We start from the raw sequence: 12,908 nt of genomic DNA on the forward strand, positions 1-12,908 counted from the left end.
TTTTGTTGACTGTGTTCGTAAGAGTTACAAGTGGTACATGAAACTTTTCTTCCATCTCATGGACATTTCAATGCTGAATGCATATAATATGTACCAAATAAAGACTGGTAACAGACCACCGTATGGTGAATTTTGTTTGTCTGTTGTCAGACAACTCATAATGAAGTACCAGGCAACAACACCTGCAATACAACATGGTCCTCGAATTCATCACAATATACCCAAGCATTTGAGGAAAGAAGGTGATCATTTCATAATACAGCTTCCTTCAACTCAAAAGAAATTTGCTCAGAAGAGATGCATTGTCTGTGCACAAACAAAACGACGGCAACAAAGACGCAAAGACACTCGGTTTATGTGTGAGGAATGTAAGGTGCCTCTGTGCATGGTGCCTTGTTTCAAGGAGTTCCACAAGCTCCAGCAGTTCTAAAACCATGTCCAGTGATTGTAAATATGTAAATATATGATAGAACATTAGTATTATACAATATTTGTGCATGTTTATTGTAATAAACAACAGTGGTAAACAATAATATGATAATAACTTTAGTGCGGTTATTGTGTTCAATACAGTGAGTATATATATATCAATTATATACAGTATTGGTCTCTCAGGCCCCAAATGTTAGTAGGAATAGAAAAAAATTGGAAAAGAAAAGAAAAAAAACAACTAAAACAACAAAATAATATATACGTGTATGTGGAATTCGTCGATGATGCCGCCACCACATCATTTTCTACAAACTTCTTGGCACTGTATCTCGGTAAGTACTGATCAGATTCTAATTTTTTTTGTTTTATTACCTTCACAAAAATATGCTCTTTAATTCTGTAAGAAAAAATAATTTTTTTTTTTTTTTTTCAAAATTTCTTGGACACTGGTGCGTGACTTCAGATTTTGGCCTTGGACCCTGAAAGGGTTAAAAACATTTGAAATTTTGGAGTTTCCAGACAAAATGGAGAGACTTAGTGCTTACTGAGCTCACGGAGAATGTAAACAAACAGGGTGGGGTGCGGTGACCGTATTAGAAAGTCAGGTGGGGGGCGCCGTATAGCGAGTTTTGGTCATAGTTTGAAATGACCGTATTAGTGTAACGCCGTAAAGTGAAACGCCGTAAAGCAGGGCCCTGCTGTATATATATATATACAGTGGACCCCCGCTTTAAGATCACCTCCCAATGCGACCAATTATGTAAGTGTATTTATGTAAGTGCGTTTGTACGTGTATGTTTGGGGGTCTGAAATGGACTAATCTAATTCACAATATTCCTTATGGGAACAAATTTGGTCAGTACTGGCACCTGAACATACTTCTGGAATGAAAAAATATCGTAAACCGGGGGTCCACTGTGAGCAGGGTAATATTTAGTGAAGGGATTCAGGGAAACCGGTTATTTTCATATAGTCGGACTTAAGTCCTGGAAATGGGAAGTACAATGCCTGCACTTTAAAGGAGGGGTTTGGGATATTGGCAGTTTGGAGGGATATGTTGTGTATCTTTATATGTGTATGCTTCTAAACTGTTGTATTCTGAGCACCTCTGCAAAAACAGTGATAATGTGCGAGTGTGGTGAAAGTGTTGAATGATGATGAAAGTATTTTCTTTTTGGGGATCTTCTTTCTTTTTTTGGGGTCACCCTGCCTCGGTGGGAGACGGCCGACTTGTTGAAAAAAAAAATATATATATATTTTTTTATTATCACACTGGCCGATTCCCACCAAGGCAGGGTGACCCGAAAAAGAAAAACTTTCACCATCATTCACTCCATCACTGTCTTGCCAGAAGGGTGCTTTACACTACAGTTTTTAAACTGCAACATTAACACCCCTCCTTCAGAGTGCAGGCACTGTACTTCCCATCTCCAGGACTCAAGTCCGGCCTGCCGGTTTCCCGGAACCCCTTCATAAATGTTACTTTGCTCACACTCGAACAGCACGTCAAGTATTAAAAACCACTTGTTTCCATTCACTCCTATCAAACACGGTCACGCATGCCTGCTGGAAGTCCAAGCCCCTCGCACACAAAACCTCCTTTACCCCCTCCCTCCAACCTTTCCTAGGCCGACCCCTACCCCGCCTTCCTTCCACTACAGACTGATACACTCTTGAAGTTATTCTGTTTCGCTCCATTCTCTCCACATGTCCGAACCACCTCAACAACCCTTCCTCAGCCCTCTGGACAACAGTTTTGGTAATCCCGCACCTCCTCCTAACTTCCAAACTACGAATTCTCTGCATTATATTCACACCACACATTGCTCTCAGACATGACATCTCCACTGCCTCCAGCCTTCTCCTCGCTGCAACATTCATCACCCATGCTTCACACCCATATAAGAGCGTTGGTAAAACTATACTCTCATACATTCCCCTCTTTGCCTCCAAGGACAAAGATATATATATATATAAATGTAATATATATATATAAATATAATATATATAAATATATATATATAAATATATATATATATATATATAAATATAATATACAGGAGGGCCCCACTTATACGGCGGGTTAGGTTCCAGGCTACCGCCGTAAAGCGGAAACTGCCGTAAAGTGGAACACCCTTTTTTTCCACTTACAAATGCATACAAACACTAGATAACAAGTTTACACTAACATATATTATGTTAGCAATAGAACCAGGCATCAAAAAACAATAAAAAAGTACAATACACACAGTGCACTCATTACTTACCTTAAAATATTTATAGTCTTAATCTAGGGTGAGACAAGCAGTGTTTATTGTAAGAAATCAAGTGTGGTATGTATGGTAGTCAGCCTGGCTACCATACCAGGCCAACCCACCCACACATACTATTCTATGATATTTAAGCATCCCAGAGCGATAAAATGTATATACAGTTCACTCATTACTTACCTTAAAATATAGGGTGAAATGAGTAGTATTTATTGTAAAAAATCAAGTGTGGTATGTATGGTAGTCAGCCAGGCTACCATACCAGAGAGAAAGAATGAGTGCATGAGAGAGGACAGGCGCAGAGTTATGTAAACAAACCAGGCGAAGGTAAGTTTTGTAAACAGTGTACACGTCTGGTTTGTGTACAAGTTACATTGTGTACAGGTTGTCTCTACATTGATATGGAGAGGAGAGTTATTAAATGGAGAGTTAGAGGTATTGGGAAGATGGAAGGAATATTTTGAGGAATTGTTAAATGTTGATGAAGATAGGGAAGCTGTGATTTCGTGTATAGGGCAAGGAGGAATAACATCTTGTAGGAGTGAGGAAGAGCCAGTTGTGAGTGTGGGGGAAGTTCGTGAGGCAGTAGGTAAAATGAAAGGGGGTAAGGCAGCCGGGATTGATGGGATAAAGATAGAAATGTTAAAAGCAGGTGGGGATATAGTTTTGGAGTGGTTGGTGCAATTATTTAATAAATGTATGGAAGAGGGTAAGGTACCTAGGGATTGGCAGAGAGCATGCATAGTTCCTTTGTATAAAGGCAAAGGGGATAAAAGAGAGTGCAAAAATTATAGGGGGATAAGTCTGTTGAGTGTACCTGGTAAAGTGTATGGTAGAGTTATAATTGAAAGAATTAAGAGTAAGACGGAGAATAGGATAGCAGATGAACAAGGAGGCTTTAGGAAAGGTAGGGGGTGTGTGGACCAGGTGTTTACAGTGAAACATATAAGTGAACAGTATTTAGATAAGGCTAAAGAGGTCTTTGTGGCATTTATGGATTTGGAAAAGGCGTATGACAGGGTGGATAGGGGGGCAATGTGGCAGATGTTGCAAGTGTATGGTGTAGGAGGTAGGTTACTGAAAGCAGTGAAGAGTTTTTACGAGGATAGTGAGGCTCAAGTTAGAGTATGTAGGAAAGAGGGAAATTTTTTCCCAGTAAAAGTAGGCCTTAGACAAGGATGTGTGATGTCACCGTGGTTGTTTAATATATTTATAGATGGGGTTGTAAGAGAAGTAAATGCGAGGGTCTTGGCAAGAGGCGTGGAGTTAAAAGATAAAGAATCACACACAAAGTGGGAGTTGTCACAGCTGCTCTTTGCTGATGACACTGTGCTCTTGGGAGATTCTGAAGAGAAGTTGCAGAGATTGGTGGATGAATTTGGTAGGGTGTGCAAAAGAAGAAAATTAAAGGTGAATACAGGAAAGAGTAAGGTTATGAGGATAACAAAAAGATTAGGTGATGAAAGATTGAATATCAGATTGGAGGGAGAGAGTATGGAGGAGGTGAACGTATTCAGATATTTGGGAGTGGACGTGTCAGCGGATGGGTCTATGAAAGATGAGGTGAATCATAGAATTGATGAGGGAAAAAGAGTGAGTGGTGCACTTAGGAGTCTGTGGAGACAAAGAACTTTGTCCTTGGAGGCAAAGAGGGGAATGTATGAGAGTATAGTTTTACCAACGCTCTTATATGGGTGTGAAGCGTGGGTGATGAATGTTGCAGCGAGGAGAAGGCTGGAGGCAGTGGAGATGTCATGTCTGAGGGCAATGTGTGGTGTGAATATAATGCAGAGAATTCGTAGTTTGGAAGTTAGGAGGAGGTGCGGGATTACCAAAACTGTTGTCCAGAGGGCTGAGGAAGGGTTGTTGAGGTGGTTCGGACATGTAGAGAGAATGGAGCGAAACAGAATGACTTCAAGAGTGTATCAGTCTGTAGTGGAAGGAAGGCGGGGTAGGGGTCGGCCTAGGAAGGGTTGGAGGGAGGGGGTAAAGGAGGTTTTGTGTGCGAGGGGCTTGGACTTCCAGCAGGCATGCGTGAGCGTGTTTGATAGGAGTGAATGGAGACAAATGGTTTTTAATACTTGACGTGCTGTTGGAGTGTGAGCAAAGTAACATTTATGAAGGGATTCAGGGAAACCGGCAGGCCGGACTTGAGTCCTGGAGATGGGAAGTACAGTGCCTGCACTCTGAAGGAGGGGTGTTAATGTTGCAGTTTAAAAACTGTAGTGTAAAGCACCCTTCTGGCAAGACAGTGATGGAGTGAATGATGGTGAAAGTTTTTCTTTTTCGGGCCACCCTGCCTTGGTGGGAATCGGCCGGTGTGATAATAAAAAAAAAAAAAAATAAATAAAGAAGAACACTCCCATTCTCATGTAACATCATTTTGAGAAGAAATGATGCTCTGAGTGAAGGCAATGGAAGTAAAAGTCACTCTGACTTTTTTGGGTTATCCTAGGTTCTCTACACATATGTTACGTATTTATGTTATGTATCGTGTTTATTATATAATTTTGAAAAAAATATCACGGATGGATTAATGAAAATGTGTATATTAACGTAATATACAACATTTAATGATACACCGAGCTCAGACAGCGTAAACAAACAAACAAACTGAACAGGTTGTGGACGATCACTCGGTCAGGCGAAATAGACGGTATTAATACGTGTCCAGTTTTAGTTCATTCATGTACATTTGTAAGAGTTTGTGAAACTTATACCTTATAATATTTTTGTTATTATTATAATAATTAAATCACGAAACAAATACTCTTACACTGTGTACAAGTTAGTACAGAATTATAGCTATAAAGTGAAGGCATACGAAAGGAATATTTTTCTACAGTTATCCCTAGTAACAGGTGACAGGCTAGAGAAACCGTAATTCTTCCGACACTTCTACAAACCGTTTGGTAAACATCTCATATATATTTGTATAAATTTTTATACTGTGGGTGCATGTATCATGTTTGTGTGTTACATAATGTGTTTCTTATATAATTTTGAAAAAAATATCATAGATTAAGGGAAATGTCTATATTAACGTAATATGCGACATTAATGCGCCCAAGAGATTATTATTATTACTATTATTATTATTATTATTATTATTGCATCAAGAGTAGAGAGACTCTTAGTGATTTTAATGTGTACCTACATGCCAGCACAGTGTGTAAGTTTATTTAGGTACAGGTGTACACAAGTTTATCAAGTACAATACATATAAAATATACAATAACTTTAAAACACTTGAAATTTTGGAAAGTTTCCAGACATAATAAGGAGATGTGCTCAGGGAGGATGTAAACAAACTCGGTGGGTCGCTGTGACCGTATTAGAAAGACAGGTGGGGGGAGCCGTATAGCGAGTTTTGGTCATATTTTGAAATGACCATATTAGCGGAACGCCATAAAGTGAAACGCCGTAAAGCGGGGCCCCAGGTGTAAATGATAATGGGAGCCCTTTGATTGAACTTTGTATAGAAAGGGGTTTAGTTATAGGTAATACATATTTTAAGAAAAAGAGGATAAATAAGTATACACGATATGATGTAGGGCGAAATGACAGTAGTTTGTTGGATTATGTATTGGTAGATAAAAGACTGTTGAGTAGACTTCAGGATGTACATGTTTATAGAGGGGCCACAGATATATCAGATCACTTTCTAGTTGTAGCTACACTGAGAGTAAAAGGTAGATGGGATACAAGGAGAATAGAAGCATCAGGGAAGAGAGAGGTGAAGGTTTATAAACTAAAAGAGGAGGCAGTTAGGGTAAGATATAAACAGCTATTGGAGGATAGATGGGCTAATGAGAGCATAGGCAATGGGGTCGAAGAGGTATGGGGTAGGTTTAAAAATGTAGTGTTAGAGTGTTCAGCAGAAGTTTGTGGTTACAGGAAAGTGGGTGCAGGAGGGAAGAGGAGCGATTGGTGGAATGATGATGTAAAGAGAGTAGTAAGGGAGAAAAAGTTAGCATATGAGAAGTTTTTACAAAGTAAAAGTGATGCAAGGAGGGAAGAGTATATGGAGAAAAAGAGAGAGGTTAAGAGAGTGGTGAAGCAATGTAAAAAGAGAGCAAATGAGAGAGTGGGTGAGATGTTATCAACAAATTTTGTTGAAAATAAGAAAAAGTTTTGGAGTGAGATTAACAAGTTAAGAAAGCCTAGAGAACAAATTGATTTGTCAGTTAAAAATAGGAGAGGAGAGTTATTAAATGGAGAGTTAGAGGTATTGGGAAGATGGAAGGAATATTTTGAGGAATTGTTAAATGTTGATGAAGATAGGGAAGCTGTGATTTCGTGTATAGGGCAAGGAGGAATAACATCTTGTAGGAGTGAGGAAGAGCCAGTTGTGAGTGTGGGGGAAGTTCGTGAGGCAGTAGGTAAAATGAAAGGGGGTAAGGCAGCCGGGATTGATGGGATAAAGATAGAAATGTTAAAAGCAGGTGGGGATATAGTTTTGGAGTGGTTGGTGCAATTATTTAATAAATGTATGGAAGAGGGTAAGGTACCTAGGGATTGGCAGAGAGCATGCATAGTTCCTTTGTATAAAGGCAAAGGGGATAAAAGAGAGTGCAAAAATTATAGGGGGATAAGTCTGTTGAGTGTACCTGGTAAAGTGTATGGTAGAGTTATAATTGAAAGAATTAAGAGTAAGACGGAGAATAGGATAGCAGATGAACAAGGAGGCTTTAGGAAAGGTAGGGGGTGTGTGGACCAGGTGTTTACAGTGAAACATATAAGTGAACAGTATTTAGATAAGGCTAAAGAGGTCTTTGTGGCATTTATGGATTTGGAAAAGGCGTATGACAGGGTGGATAGGGGGGCAATGTGGCAGATGTTGCAAGTGTATGGTGTAGGAGGTAGGTTACTGAAAGCAGTGAAGAGTTTTTACGAGGATAGTGAGGCTCAAGTTAGAGTATGTAGGAAAGAGGGAAATTTTTTCCCAGTAAAAGTAGGCCTTAGACAAGGATGTGTGATGTCACCGTGGTTGTTTAATATATTTATAGATGGGGTTGTAAGAGAAGTAAATGCGAGGGTCTTGGCAAGAGGCGTGGAGTTAAAAGATAAAGAATCACACACAAAGTGGGAGTTGTCACAGCTGCTCTTTGCTGATGACACTGTGCTCTTGGGAGATTCTGAAGAGAAGTTGCAGAGATTGGTGGATGAATTTGGTAGGGTGTGCAAAAGAAGAAAATTAAAGGTGAATACAGGAAAGAGTAAGGTTATGAGGATAACAAAAAGATTAGGTGATGAAAGATTGAATATCAGATTGGAGGGAGAGAGTATGGAGGAGGTGAACGTATTCAGATATTTGGGAGTGGACGTGTCAGCGGATGGGTCTATGAAAGATGAGGTGAATCATAGAATTGATGAGGGAAAAAGAGTGAGTGGTGCACTTAGGAGTCTGTGGAGACAAAGAACCTTGTCCTTGGAGGCAAAGAGGGGAATGTATGAGAGTATAGTTTTACCAACGCTCTTATATGGGTGTGAAGCGTGGGTGATGAATGTTGCAGCGAGGAGAAGGCTGGAGGCAGTGGAGATGTCATGTCTGAGGGCAATGTGTGGTGTGAATATAATGCAGAGAATTCGTAGTTTGGAAGTTAGGAGGAGGTGCGGGATTACCAAAACTGTTGTCCAGAGGGCTGAGGAAGGGTTGTTGAGGTGGTTCGGACATGTAGAGAGAATGGAGCGAAACAGAATGACTTCAAGAGTGTATCAGTCTGTAGTGGAAGGAAGGCGGGGTAGGGGTCGGCCTAGGAAGGGTTGGAGGGAGGGGGTAAAGGAGGTTTTGTGTGCGAGGGGCTTGGACTTCCAGCAGGCATGCGTGAGCGTGTTTGATAGGAGTGAATGGAGACAAATGGTTTTTAATACTTGACGTGCTGTTGGAGTGTGAGCAAAGTAACATTTATGAAGGGATTCAGGGAAACCGGCAGGCCGGACTTGAGTCCTGGAGATGGGAAGTACAGTGCCTGCACTCTGAAGGAGGGGTGTTAATGTTGCAGTTTAAAAACTGTAGTGTAAAGCACCCTTCTGGCAAGACAGTGATGGAGTGAATGATGGTGAAAGTTTTTCTTTTTCGGGCCACCCTGCCTTGGTGGGAATCGGCCGGTGTGATAAAAAAAAAAAAAAAAAAAAATATATATATATATATGTATGTGTATATATATATATATGTATGTATATATATATATATATATATGTATATATATATGTCCTGGCTTTAAGTGAAACAAAGCTGAAGGGGGTGGGAGAGTTTCAATGGAGAGGAATAAATGGGATTAGGTCAGGGGTTTCAAATAGAGTTAGAGCTAAAGAAGGAGTAGCAATAATGTTGAAGGATAAGCTATGGCAGGAAAAGAGGGACTACAAATGTATAAATTCAAGGATTATGTGGAGTAAAATAAAGATTGGATGTGAAAAGTGGGTTATAGTAAGCGTGTATGCACCTGGAGAAGAGAGAAGTGTAGAGGAGAGAGAGAGATTCTGGGAAATGTTGAGTAAATGCGTGGGGAGTTTTGAATCAAGTGTGAGAGTAATGGTGGTTGGGGATTTCAATGCTAAAGTGGGTAAAAATGTTATGGAGGGAGTAGTAGGTAAATTTGGGGTGCCAGGGGTAAATGTAAATGGGGAACCTTTAATTGAGCTATGTGTAGAAAGAAATTTGGTAATAAGTAATACATATTTTATGAAAAAGAGGATAAATAAATATACAAGGTATGATGTAGCACGTAATGAAAGTAGTTTGTTAGATTATGTATTGGTGGATAAAAGGTTGATGGGTAGGCTCCAGGATGTACATGTTTATAGAGGGGCAAATGATATATCGGATCATTATTTAGTTGTAGCTACAGTTAGAGTAAGAGGTAGATGGGAAAAGAGGAAGGTGGCAACAACAAGTAAGAGGGAGGTGAAAGTGTATAAACTAAGGGAGGAGGAAGTTCGGGCGAGATATAAGTGACTATTGGCAGAAAGGTGGGATAGTGCAAAGATGAGTAGTGGGGGGGTTGAAGAGGGTTGGAATAGTTTTAAAAATGCAGTATTAGAATGTGGGGCAGAAGTTTGTGGTTATAGGAGGGTGGGGGCAGGAGGAAAGAGGAGTGATTGGTGGAATGATGAAGTAAAGGGTGTGATAAAAGAGAAAAAGGTAGCTTACGAGATGTTTTTACAAAGCAGAAGTGTTATAAGAAGAGCAGAGTATATGGAGAGTAAAAGAAAGATGAAGAGAGTGGTGAGAGAGTGCAAAAAGAGAGCAGATGAAAGAGTGGGAGAGGCACTGTCAAGAAATGTTAATGAAAATAAGAAAAAATTTTGGAGTGTGTTAAACAAGTTAAGAAAGCCTAGGGAAAGTATGGATTTGTCAGTTAAGAACAGAGTAGGGGAGTTAGTAGATGGGGAGAGGGAGGTATTAGGTAGATGGCGAGAATATTTTGAGGAACTTTTAAATGTTGAGGAAGAAAGGGAGGCGGTAATTTCATGCACTGGCCAGGGAGGTATACCATCTTTTAGGAGTGAAGAAGAGCAGAATGTAAGTGTGGTGGAGGTACGTGAGGCATTACGTAGAATGAAAGGGGGTAAAGCAGCTGGAACTGATGGGATCATGACAGAAATGTTAAAAGCAGGGGGGGATATAGTGTTGGAGTGGTTGGTACTTTTGTTTAATAAATGTATGAAAGAGGGGAAGGTACCTAGGGATTGGCGGAGAGCATGTATAGTCCCTTTATATAAAGGGAAAGGGGACAAAAGAGATTGTAAAAATTATAGAGGAATAAGTTTACTGAGTATACCAGGAAAAGTATACGGTAGGGTTATAATTGAAAGAATTAGAGGTAAGACAGAATGTAGGATTGCGGATGAGCAGGGAGGCTTCAGAGTGGGTAGGGGATGTGTAGATCAAGTGTTTACATTGAAGCATATGTGTGTAAAGGTAGAAAGTTGAAAGTGAACATAGAAAAGAGTAAGGTGATGAGGGTATCAAATGATTTAGATAAAGAAAAATTGGATATCAAATTGGGGAGGAGGAGTATGGAAGAAGTGAATGTTTTCAAAAGGATACTTGGGAGTTGACCTGTCAGCGGATGGATTTATGAAGGATGAGGTTAATCATAGAATTGATGAGGGAAAAAAGGTGAGTGGTGCGTTGAGGTATATGTGGAGTCAAAAAACGTTATCTATGGATGCAAAGAAGGGAATGTATGAAAGTATAGTAGTACCAACACTCTTATATGGATGTGAAGCTTGGGTGGTAAATGCAGCAGTGAGGAGACGGTTGGAGGCAGTGGAGATGTCCCGTCTTGGGGCAATGTGTGGTGTAAATATTATGCAGAAAATTCAGAGTGTGTGGAAACTAGGAGAAGGTGTGGAGTTAATAAAAGCAAAAGTCAGAGGGCAGAAGAGGGGTTGTTGAGGTGGTTTGGTCATTTAGAGAGAATGGATCAAAGTAGAATGACATGGAAAGCATATAAATCTATAGGAGAAGGAAGGAGGGGTAGGGGTTGTCCTCGAAAGGGTTGGAAAGAGGGGGTAAAGGAGGTTTTGTGGGCAAGGGGCTTGGACTTCCAGCAAGCATGCATGAGCGTGTTAGATAGGAGTGAATGGAGACGAATGATACTTGGGACCTGACGATCTGTTGGAGTGTGAGCAGGGTAATATTTAGTGAAGGGATTCAGGGAAACTGGTTATTTTCATATAGTCGGACTTGAGTCCTGGAAATGGGAAGTACAATGCCTGCACTTTAAAGGAGGGGTTTGGGATATTGGCAGTTTGGAGGGATATGTTGTGTATCTTTATACGTACAGTGGACCCCCGCATAACGATTACCTCCGAATGTGACCAATTATGTAAGTGTATTTATGTAAGTGCATTTGTACGTGTATGTTTGGGGGTCTGAAATGGACTAATCTACTTCACAATATTTCTTATGGGAACAAATTCGGTCGGTACTGGCACCTGAGCATACTTCTGGAGTGAAAAAATATCGTTAACCGGGGGTCCACTGTATATGCTTCTAAACTGTTGTATTCTGAGCACCTCTGCAAAAGCAGTGATAATGTGTGAGTGTGGTGAAAGTGTTGAATGATGATGAAAGTATTTTCTTTTTGGGGATTTTCTTTCTTTTTTGGGTCACCCTGCCTCAGTGGGAGACAGCCGACTTGTTGAAAAAAAAATATATATATTTTTTTTTTTTTTTTGTAGCAAACCAGCCGTATCCCACCAAGGCAGGGTGACCCAAAAAAGAAAAACAAAAGTTTCTCTTTTTAAATTTAGTAATTTATACAGGAGAAGGGGTTACTAGCCCCTTACTCCTGGCATTTTAGTCGCCTCTTACGACACACATGGCTTATGGAGGAAGAATTCTGTTCCACTTCCCTGCAACAACAACTTGCACTGAATTTTAAATAACTTATTTATGCTCCTCTGCTAAAATTATTTTCTGTGGATACTTTTCATTATCTTCCATTTTGTGCAAGAAAGGTATAAAATACCGACAATATGAAAGTTAAGACACATGTGCAACATCTGGATATCTTTATTGCAGACGTTTCGCCATCCAGTGGCTTTATCAATACAGATTCTAGGACATAATAGGAAGACAGTAGAACTATATACAAAAGATGAGGTAATCAGTCCCTCGGCCTTGGAGTTAGTGTTCACAGCATCGTGGTGGAGGAGAATCTGGAGCAAAGGCAAGAAGACTGGCAGTTATATAGGCGTCAGTGGATAGGGACGGGCAGCAGACGAGGGCAGTCACTGGTAGGCGGGATTCCCCAGTGGAAGTAGGTCCTTCCCAAAGAGATGGGTTAGTTGCAGCAGCCGTGAAGAAGGTCTTGTAGATGTCCTCTGAACCAAGATTCCATGATGTTGCAGTGTCTGACAAGTTGTGCAAGAAAGGTATAAAATACCGACAATATGAAAGTTAAGACACATGTGCAACATCTGGATATCTTTATTGCAGACGTTTCGCCATCCAGTGGCTTTATCAATACAGATTCTAGGACATAATAGGAAGACAGTAGAACTATATACAAAAGATGAGGTAATCAGTCCCTCGGCCTTGGAGTTAGTGTTCACAGCATCGTGGTGGAGGAGAATCTGGAGCAAAGGCAAGAAGACTGGCGGTTATATAGGCGTCAGTGGATAGGGACGGGCAGCAGACGAGGGCAGTCACTGGTAGGCGGGATTCCCCAGTGGAAGTAGGTCCTTCCC

The 12,908-nt window shown here is 40.4% G+C and overlaps 1 protein-coding gene across 2 annotated transcripts in view; it reads left to right on the forward strand.

Moving 5' to 3' along the window:
- LOC128685801 (3'-5' RNA helicase YTHDC2) overlaps positions 1 to 12,908 on the forward strand; it is a 111,892-nt gene that overhangs the window by 94,837 nt on the left and 4,147 nt on the right. The gene's annotated exons all lie outside the window — the stretch shown is intronic.

Source organism: Cherax quadricarinatus, chromosome 1 (assembly GCF_038502225.1).
Source record: "Cherax quadricarinatus isolate ZL_2023a chromosome 1, ASM3850222v1, whole genome shotgun sequence".
NCBI classification, from domain to species: domain Eukaryota; kingdom Metazoa; phylum Arthropoda; class Malacostraca; order Decapoda; family Parastacidae; genus Cherax; species Cherax quadricarinatus.